At 40.4% G+C, this 11,146-nt stretch overlaps 1 pseudogene; it reads left to right on the top strand.

Moving 5' to 3' along the window:
- The first annotated feature begins 9,403 nt into the window (after positions 1-9,403).
- On the top strand, positions 9,404-10,375 carry LOC125938967 (phospholipid scramblase 1-like; annotated as a pseudogene).
- The last annotated feature ends 771 nt before the right edge of the window (positions 10,376-11,146 follow it).

Genomic DNA, 11,146 nt, shown 5'->3' with positions numbered 1-11,146 from the left:
GGGTGGGTAGGCAAGGTGCACGGGGGCGGGAGGGACAGGCTCAGCTAGCTTCTCCTTAGGTGATCCACTTCAGGAGGGGCCCTGTGGCAGTGGGAGGGAGTCAGACCCACTGCCGGAGGGGTGTCTCCGCAGAAGCACAGTGTTGGGTGTTTGAGCCGAGTGAGCAAGTTCCCTGGCAGGGACTGGTTCCCTTTGGGATTTTGGCTGGGGGATGGGCGAGGGAGATGGCGCTGGTGAGCACCTTTGTTCCCCGCCAAACTGAGCTCTGTCGCCCCGGGGCTCAGCAACTCTCCCTCCCTTTGTCCTCCAGCCTTCCCGCTTTCCAAGCAGAGCTGTTAACTTCTGACCTCCCAGATGCTAAGTTCCGCTTGCTGTCGGAACACACTCCGTCTGGCCCCTCCACTTTTGCAAGCCGGACTCGGGGGCTCTGCTTGGCCGGCAGGCCACCCCTCCGCCCCGGCTCCCTCCCGCCAGTCCGTGGAGCACGCACCGCCTCGCCGCCCTTCCTACCCTCTTCTGTGGGCCTCTCATCTGCGCTTGGCTCCAGAGACTGGGTTCTGCTAGTCTTCTGGCGGTTTTCTGGGTTATTTAGGCAGGTGTAGGTGGAATCTAAGTGATCAGCAGGACGCGCGGTGAGCCCAGCATCCTCCTACACCGTCATCTTCCCAGGATCCCCCCCACTTAATTTTAAATAAAGACATAAAGCACTATATCCACCACAAGTTATAAAATATTTCAGTTCTCTATTATTGCCATAAACAAAATATTTATAAATGTAGAAATTAGTAGAAAGGTATTTTTTAAGCTGATAATGTTTTCACTTTTTATACAGCTAAAGGCCATTTAGTATGTCATTTATTGCTAAGTCTTTCTAAATTTGCCCATCATTTCCTGTTATAATCGTTTGTCAAATTCTATAAATTTTTAAAAGCTGGCCCAGAATGTCATTTATCAATGAATGTAAAGTACTCATTCAGAGGATTATTTGTTCTCATGTTTTTCCTCTTATAAAGGAGAAAACTAACCTAATAAATCCTGAGTAAAGTTACACTTTCTTAAATCCCCCCAAAAGTTTACTATCTTTTGTGAATGCATCATTTTAGTCTATCCATTTATGTAACTTAATATTTGTGGGTATCTCTACCTCAATCAACTTTTATGTGAGTTTACTGGCAAGAAATATTCTCAGATTTTGTCTGAAAAAAATGTCTTTACTGTATTTTCATTTTTAAAGGATACTTTCACTGCCTTGTAGAATGCTAAGTTGGCAGTGTTTTCTTACAGCAAGTTAAATATAGCATGCCATTATTATCTGGATTTCACCACTTTGATCATTTCTCCTTGGAAGAGATGTGTTTTGTCTTCTAGATGCTTTTAATAATTTCTTTTGGTCTTTAATTTTAAATAGTTTGACTATAATGTACCTGGCTGTGCTTGGGTTTTACAGAGATTCTCGAATCTTTGGCTTGATTACTTGCACTAATTTTGGAAAATTCTCCATGAGTATCTCTTCATTTGCTACTTATTCCCCAATTCTTTCCCTCTTCTCCTTCTGGGGCCCCAATTACACATATGCAAGAACTTCTCACCATTTGTTATATATATCTTGCTCTCTTTTGTATTTTTCACCTTTTTCTTTTTAATTTTTTTTTAACGTTTATTTATTTTTGAGACAGAGACAGAGCATGAACAGGGGAGGAGCAGAGAGAGAGGGAGACACAGAATCGGAAGCAGGCTCCAGGCTCTGAGCTGTCAGCACAGAGCCCAACGCGGGGCTCGAACTCACAAACCACGAGATCATGACCTGAGAGGAAGTCTGACGCTTAACTGACCAAGCCACCCAGGCGCCCCATACCTTTTTCTTTTTAATGTGTCAGTTCAGTGATCCTCTGCTCTAATTACTGTTAAACTCATCTGATGAGATTTAATTTTTACCAACTCTTGAACCTCGATTGGACTGTGTTTATAAGTCCCAGTCTTCTGGCAGAATTTTCTTTTTATCTATTTTCTTAAACCTGTTCATTACAATTATTTAAAAGACTGTCTAAAAACTCTGATATATAGATCAACCAAGGGTCTGTTTGTATTCTTTTTGCTTTTGTATTGGCCATTTTGTCCTGTTTCCTGGAACGTCTGATAATTTTTGATTGAATGCCAGTCATTGTGAATAATGAATTATAAGGGCTCTGGATACTATCCTCCTTGAAAGAAGCTGGGTGTTTTGTTTATTTGTTTCCTAGGAGATAGTCAAAGGAGTTGTGAATCACTTTGATCCAATCAGGGACTGAGATGATTGAAATCCAAGAGATCTTTGGAAATGTCTGAATCCAGTGTTTCTGTCTCTCCAAACACTGTGAAACTGTTTAAACTTAGTTTCCACTTTCTGCATTGTTGCATATATTCCCACCCTGTGCAGCTTATCAAATACACTGAAGAAAAAAGAATTGCAGAATATTGGGCTCACTTCCTTGTAATTTCCTTTAATCCAAGATCTTGATTTCTAAAGTCTTAGCTTTTTTGATCATATGGAACCCAGACTCTTGCCCAGCCCTGATGCCCAGCTTTGTGAGCATCAAAAGTTCTGAGACTTTTCTCTCTGTCTAGCGTCTCACCTGTGCTACCTACCTACTAGAAAATGACTTGAGAGGATCACCAATAAAGAATGTCATATTTGCATCAATGCATTGCTCTTCTTTCCAGGACATTATCCTATTAATCTTTAACAGCCTTAGTTCTTCTCTGATGCCTCCAACAGCTTGGAGAGGGGAACTGTTAAATTTTAATACATTTTACTATCTTTTTTGGTCATTATTCTTGTCAAGAGAAGGGAGTCAATCTGATATAAACTACTCTGGCATAGCTAGAAGTGGAAATTTCTTTACAAGATGTTTGCATTCTTCTCTATATATTCTTACCGAATATATTTTCCCCTTGTCATGTTTCACTTATTATTTCAGATGAAAGAGACTTTAAAGTATTATCATTACTTTATAAAATTTAGTTCTTGAATTTCTTTCCATTTATTTATACCTATACCATTTATACATTCTGTTTCTTTTTGGCCTGTAACTTCAATCTCATAATCCAAATTCTCTCTGTAAAGTCCGTGTCTAAAATAGTATCCCCTGCAGTTCTCTTGATTAAATGGCTTATTTCTAACAGTACACAAAAGGAACTCTGATTTAAAAAAAAAAAAAAAAATGGCCTGCATACCTTTTGTTCGTTCCAGAATAAATTCTTTTCCTTTCATCATTTGTTTTATTCTCAAAAGAATTTCAAGCTCCCTTGCCTGAATATCCATCCTTGCTTTTAACAGTTTTTATAATACATTTTGCTTGAAGAGAATCTGAAACTCAAACTTCTCTGGGATGCCATAAATATTCTATTTCTATAAAATTTATATTCAAATAGCTGCTTCTTTATTATGTCATTCATGTAAGTAGTATTCTCAGTGAGAGAGATGACAAACAAATAATTACACGGATGCAGGCTTCATCCAAAGAATGCGAAGATCATGAATTTTACTAATAACATAGTCTCTTTCATGTCAGTAACAAGGTGTTTAAAAAAAAACTACTTAGTATAGTATTGTTCTAGATAAAGTTATTATAAGGTTTGAGGTCCCATTTTGTAGGGGGAGAAAAATCTTATGAATGAATACTAAGGCTGCCTGCCACACAGGAATCTTAAAAAATAAGTATAAAAAAATAAATCGGATATCACCAGAAAAATTTACCATAACAGCAGGGACTTTCCCACATCAAATTTCCTCCAGTTGTTTCTGAAAGCACCACAGAGCTTTGTCACATATGCTCCACAACAGACCCCACATGTGGTTATTCTGGCCTAAACTAAACTCCTGGTGAAGGCACCCTTTCCCTTTCTCTTCTGGTAGGAGCTCTGAGATCACCATTTGGCAGAAGAAGCTACACTATGGAAAATGGCCATTGCTAATGCTTAACCAGCCTAGGTGACAGACCCTTCCCTTAACTAAGGGATGGAGCTAAGTTCAGACTGCAGCAGATGACGAAAGTATACTGTCTTTTCTTTGATGTGTGGCCCCCAAATGAAGGGTGTCTTACAAATGCTACTAAAGGTGGTTACTCTTAACAGTTTAGTCTCAACTTGTTTTCAGGGTCCATTTGGGTGCTCCCAGCCAAAGTGAATAGAGTCAGGGTCAAATTATTCTAACCCCAGGAATGCTCTGAACATAACTGTGCCTAGGAGTATAGGTCACTTAAGACAAGTTAAGAAAGAATGATTTTTACCCTTCTTCAAGTCTAAGGTCCTATGATTGGCTCCTCTTGCTCAAGAATAACTAAAGAAGAAATGTCTCCTTCACAGGAAAGTCCTGCCCTTGACCACAGGAGGGTGGCCTTGCATCATGACCCCATCAGCACAATGACACCAAACATAATAACGCAGTGTCACTCCAGGTCTGTGCATCGCATGCAAAAACAAAACTAAGCCCCACAAACTACTTAAGGAAGAGCCTATGCAGCTTCACAAGTTCACGCAAGAGTTTTGTCAGCAGCAGGCTCTCCATTCATAATCTTAGAAACCCTCCAAAAAAAATCACAAAGCCAAGTCTCAGAGGCATGGCCTGGGCTTGAGGACATGGTACATTTTGCATCATCAGACAGAGCATTCTGCAACAATGTCCTCCCGCCTGCAGATCCACCCACAGATGCTTGATTTACATTTGTATAACTCAATTATCCATTCAAGAGGGTTTTTGAGAAATAATAGTATGGCTCAGAAATAAGCTGAGCCTCTATTTTAGCAGAAATGTTTGCTACGTTTTAAAAAGTTTTTCCAGCTTCTACTGATCGAGGTTTCAAAAAGCATTAGAGTTGCATTGACAACCAGTGTTCTCAATGACGCAAGAAGCAGAGTGGTCAGTGGGGTATAGGGCCAGCTAGCTCCTCTGGAGGTGGGAAAACTTGTGTTCTTGCCTTAGCCTTCGATTAACTGTTATTTAAATAATGACTTCATTAGTTATTATATACTAGTACTTATTAAAAAATGCAGTAAGACCTGACGATGTCTGGCAGTGAGGCAGAATGGCAGTTTAGTTGACCATGCAATGATACTAAAAGCTACCCAAAAAGAAAAGACACGGAAGTGTCCCTTTTAATAATTAAAATTCTTCTTCATTAGGTAGCTGGGTGGTCTGAACTCGCTCCGAAAGCTTCATAATTGGAAGGATAGATGGAATGGTGATACTTCAGCTGCCAGAAATTTACATCTGATAGATTGAGTGGTGGGAATGGGAATTTGTTTTTAGGGTAGATATCATCGTTTTGCAAGGTGTCACTTTAATGAGCATTTCAAAGTCAAGAACCTAATCATTTCCCTTTGGATACCTCTGGGCATGGCTGGAGAAACCAGCTGCAAATGCTTCATGCTGAGACACTAAGTATTCTGTTTAATAATGTTAAAGACTGGGGCGCCTGGGTGGCTCAGCTGGTTAAGCGTCTGATGTCGCCTCAGGTCATGATCTTGCGGTTTGTGAGTTCAAGTCCCGGGTTGGGCTCTGTGTTGACAGCTCGGAGCCTGGAGCCTGCTTCAGATTCTGTGTCTCCCTCTCTCTCTGCCCCTCCCTTACTCACTCTCTCTCTCTTTCTCTCTTAAAAACAAACATTAAAAAAATTAAAAATAACAATAATAATGTTAAAGACTGTGCTGTGGAAAGTAGCACATCTCTAATGAAGGATGTTTTAACTCCAAATTGAATGTCAGTTCCATAGCCTAAGAAGGAAAAAATGTTGGGGGAGCACAAAGCCTGGATGAAGAAGGCAAAAGGGGAGGGTAGGAGTCAAGGACAGGAATGCTGGGGGTATACCTGCTCTTCCTCGGCCTGGACCCTCTGCACTGGTGCTTGGAATGGCTAATTCTGTCTAATCATTTGGATTTCCATTCAAATGTGACCTCCATAAAGAGGACTTCTCAAACCCTCCTGTTCACGGCAGCCTCCAAGATGGCTTCTCATCGTCACAGCCTTCAAAGAAAGAAAGGAAGTAACTTTCAAGCGTATCACTAAAGAAAAAAATTTACCACAGTTTATTTTTTCCCCTCTTTTGTGTGTAGGAGGATTATTTTTAATCAGTCATTCTTAGAAATTTATGGCTCCAAGCAAAATTTCAAGAAGGAATTCCCATATTGTTTGTTAGGTAAAAATAAACATACTGAACTCTTCCTGCCATCTACGCGTTATCAACATTGTAACCAAAGAAGCTAGCCACAACTACATCACCAGTTCTGTTTTCAGTTTGCTTGCCAGTGCAGTTTTGTATTATCATGCATGCTATCTGTGAGGGGTGAGAGGATTCATTTTCAGAAATACCAAATAAAAGCAGTGCTGTCTAGTTAACAATGGGTTTACAACCTTCCCCTCCCCCACCCCGCCTCGCCCCACCAAAAATGGAGTTCCAAACCCTTGGACACTTCACTTCCTGGTTCTGGTTCATCTTCCCCTCTCTATTTTACCAGCTTATTGTCACGGGCTTTGCAATGGGCATGCGCCAAAGAACTGAAGTCTGTGTGTCACCTCAAGGAATGTACTTTTTGCCTTCCATGGGCCTACGCGACTTCCGGGTAAGGCTATAACCGCCGTAGTACTCAGCCAATGAGGATTAAGGGGAGGGACTTGCACAGTAGGAGATAAATTGTCTGCTGTGACTGCCCAGATCGTGCCTGTCCATCAGACACCCGCTTGCAAGAACATTGATTAAAGCCTCACTTCAGGTTGGGCCAAGTCGGTCCCTCCTTGGATTGGGTCGGTGGGCTTATTTCTCCCACTATCTAGAACCTTTGAGGAATTAGTGATGAATTCCACTTCGCTAAGTGTGCAGTTTAGGCACGAGCCAATATTAACTGCTATTTGTACAAAGCAACATACTAAACTCCTTTTGGAGGGTTTAGAGAAATCAACATCTAAAGAGCTTTTAATGCAACTGGGAGGGAAGCAAGAAGGAAAGGAAGGGGCAAAGACATCACTGTTTAATGTGCGTCTACAAAGTCCTGTGATGTGTACTTTGTGTTTTATACTGTTCAGAGATCCTGTTGTGGATGACAGAAGCTGATTCTGGCATATTCAAACAGAAAGGAAATTAATAGTTAACCTACTGACTCTAAGAAATATGGAGAACTGGATTTGGAAAATGGTAAGGAATCAAGGAAATGTAAGCAGAAGAGCCTTGGCTCAGAAATACTCTGATTAAGATTATGCTGCTAAAACCTCTTGCACTAGCACTGAGACTGCTGGACCCTACCCACTGGACACTTACCACCACCCCAGGAAATAATCTTCGTCCCCTGGATAACTTTGTTCTTGTATTTCCCCAGATTCAAAGTTCCAGTTGGGCTTATGTTGGGACAAAGCTAGGTCATATGCTCACTCCTAGAAGCCAGGTAAGAAATGGAATGTATGCCCCATTTACCATAACAAGGGCAGGCGGAACTCTGCCCCCACCAAGACTGATTCATTTGTGAGTGAGGTTTGAAATGGAAAAAAAAAGATTCAGATGCTGGGCACCCAACAAAATGGCAAGAACTCCCTGCTATCTACCACTTTGCTTTCTTAACACCCACATGCACCATTTGTCACTTATGTTAAAATAAACATCTACACATTAAAATAATCCTCCTGCCTAATAACACGGACCCATTATAGGGTAAAAAAATGTGCTCATCTTCCCAAAGGGAAATGGCCCAATGTCTCAATAGTTTCTGCAGTCAATTCCAAATTGAATATTTATTCTTGGTGGTATTTTATTTCTCCTCTAGTGATGATATAATCTCCTCGCTAACAACACATACACAACAGTGTGGTAGGAAAGAAAGGGAGAAAATTACTTGAAATATATGGCAAAATAAAGAAGTAAATACAAGTAAAGGCAACAATAGTCCCATCTATAACTTTTCACAAGCTGTTTATGATACATGGTATGTGTGACTTTCCTCTTCACCATCTACTTCATTTTCCCTTTTCTTTCAGAGAGCATCTTATTTCGCCAGGGTTTGGCTTTGGGGGCCCTTCCAATATAACGATGTCGTTGGCTTCATTAATTTTTTGCAGCTTGGCAGATGTACAACTTAGGTTCCATCTATACTTTTTCTTGTCCCCATTACATATTGACAACCTTACATGTCCCTGATAGCCAAAATCAGTGACTCCAACCAGTTCCCCTTCCCCTTGCCTATTTGCCTCTTTGTTCAATAGTATGTAGAACTCCAAGTAGCCAGGTATCGAGTCTCAGCTTTAGTTTTCATAGAACCATTGCAGTCCTGTGGGGGCACTGCTCACGTGGATTCTAAAATATTGAGTGCAACAGAGCCCAGGTATCAGTGGACACCCCCACTTCTACTCTTGGTTCCTAGACCTGTGTGCTTTGTCTAATTGGGAGCAAGTTTGCCTTAAAACACATGTCCGGGCAAAATTAATTTATCAAAAATGTTTTTAAGACATTTATACAGCTAAAATGACACTATTGTTTCTTAGGCTTTGAAATTCCTACATTTTGAAGAATTAAAATTTTGAAAATAAATTCAATATTGCCTTTAGAAAGCTACTTGTTCAATTAATAACACAGGAAATAATAGATGCTGGCAAGGATGTGGAGAAAAGGGAACCTTCTTACACTGTTGGTGGGAATGCAAATTGGTGCAGCCGCTCTGCAAAATAGCCTGGAAGTTCCTCAAAAAGTTAAAAATTGAACTACCCTAAGATCCAGCAATTGCACTACTGTGTATTTACCCAAGGATACAAAATACTGATTTGAAGAGGCATATGCATCCCTGTGTTCATAGCAACATTATCAACAATAGCCCAGCTACAGAAAGAGCCCGAATGTCCATCAACTGATTATTGGATAAAGAAAAGGTGGTATATACATACAATGGAATATTACTCAGCCATTAAAAAGAATGAAATGTTGCCATTGGCAATGATGCAGATGGAGCTAGAGTGTATTATGCTAAGCGAAATAAGTCAATCCGAGAAAGGAAAACACCATATGATTTCACTCATATGTGGAATTTAAGAAACAACAAAACAACACAGACAAACATAGGGGAAGGGAGAAAAAAATAAAGAATGGGAAGCAAACCCAAAGAGAGTCTTAACTACAGAGAACAAACTGAGGGTTGATAGAGGGAGTTGGATGGGGGATGGGCTAAATGGGTGACAGGTATTAAGGAGGGCACTTGTGATGAGCACTGGGTGTTATACTTAAGGATGAGTCACTAAATCCTATATCTGAAACCAATTTTACCATATATATCAACTAACTAGAATTTAAGTAAAAACTTGTGGCATACCTAGGATCCAGGAAACGAAACCGAGAGCGTTCCCACACCCCGGAGGTTCTCGGCGGCATGGAGCACCCGCAGCCACAGAACTCTGTAAATCATGGAAAAGCAAAATGGACAAATGAATGCTCCTCACCCAGGAACACATTTACCATCTGACTATCCCCCTCAATGTCCTTCAGCAGCACCCCAAGGACCTGCAGGACATACTGGCTACCCTGACCCCCAGATTGGCTATCCTGGCCCTCAGGCTGGCTACTCGATTCCACCAGCTGGTTATTCAGGTGCTGGCCCAGTAGGGTTTCCTGTCCAACCCCAGCCTGTGTATAATCAACCAGGTGGACCTGCGGGGGTACCATGGATGCCAGCACCACACCTCCATCAGGCTGTCCACCCGGATTGGAGTGTTTAAGGCAGATAGATCAGATACTGGTTCACCAACAAATTGAGCTTCTGGAAGTCATAACAGGTTTTGAAACTAATAACAAATATGAAATTAAGAACAGCTTTGGACAGAAGATTTACTTTGCAGCAGAGGATACAGACTGCTGTACCCGGAATTGCTGTGGGGTTTCTCGGCCTTTTACCATGAGGATTATTGATAATATGGGCCAAGAAGCTATAACTTTGGAGAGACCACTAAGGTGTGACAGCTGTTGTTGCCCTTGCTGCCTTCAGGAGATTGAAGTCCACGCTCCTCCTCGTGTACCTGTAGGTTATGTTACTCAGACCCGGCATCCATGCCTGCCAAGGTTTACAATTCAAAATGAGAGGAGAGAGGATGCACTAAAAGTTATTGGTCCATGTGTTGGGTGCAGCTGTTGTGCAGATGTTGACTTTGAGATTAAATCTCTGGATGAAGAAACTACAGTTGGCAAGATTTCCAAGCAGTGGACTGGTTTTGGAGAGAGGCATTTACAGATGCTTCTAGCTTTGGTATCCAGCTCCCTTTAGACCTTGATGTGAAAATGAAAGCCGTAATGCTTGGTGCATGTTTCCTCATTGATTTCACGTTTTTTTTGAAAGGAGTGGAAACAAAGAATAAAAAGAAGGAGTGTGGTAGGGGATTAATGAAAGCCTCCTCAAAAAGTGTGAAGTCCGTGTGCTTATTGGGACTATGTCAAGGAAAAACTAATTGGTTTTCTTTTCTTTATTGAAGTGACTTCCGGCATTTGTGAATTCTACTGTGATGCCTGGTATATGCGATGACTTTTCAAATTATAGGGTTTATTTTCCATATCACTTACCTATAAATGTTTTTATGCATCTTGCTTTGTTTTATACATTTTCTTTTTCATTGTGTATTTTAGAGAAAGGACATGTTAAGTTTTACATTTAGTCATGAAATTTCCTGTGGCAAGTTGTTCTGAACTATAATCTGTTTTATTTTCAACTTTTACACCAAATTAAGTCCTTATTAACTTTAAAATATAAATGTGCATTTTATTAAACATAGTTCTGATTTATTTCACATCCTGTGGCCACTCCACATCCATTGTGGCAAAGATGTCATCATCTGCTCAGCAGCCCTGTCACGTTCTTGACTTTCGCCATACTTGTGGCCAACTCAAATCCCTGTGTTTTGTCTGATGTTGTTGTTAATGCGGTATGTGAAAAAAATAACAATTATGTTATTTTGCAAATACTGTATATTCAAATAAGTTAAAAACGAATATAATTTGTTTCTTTTACAATTATGTTAAAATAATACTTAATATTCATATTACCAGAGAAAAATAAAACATGTATTTGTTTTCTGTTCAGCGATCACAATGTATTAAACTTCTTTTGTAAGCTAAATAAATAAATAAAAACTTGAAATTGAAAAAAAAAA

This window comes from Panthera uncia (assembly GCF_023721935.1).
Source record: "Panthera uncia isolate 11264 chromosome B2 unlocalized genomic scaffold, Puncia_PCG_1.0 HiC_scaffold_24, whole genome shotgun sequence".
Lineage (NCBI taxonomy): Eukaryota > Metazoa > Chordata > Mammalia > Carnivora > Felidae > Panthera > Panthera uncia.
This window is presented reverse-complemented; position numbering and strand designations above follow the sequence as displayed.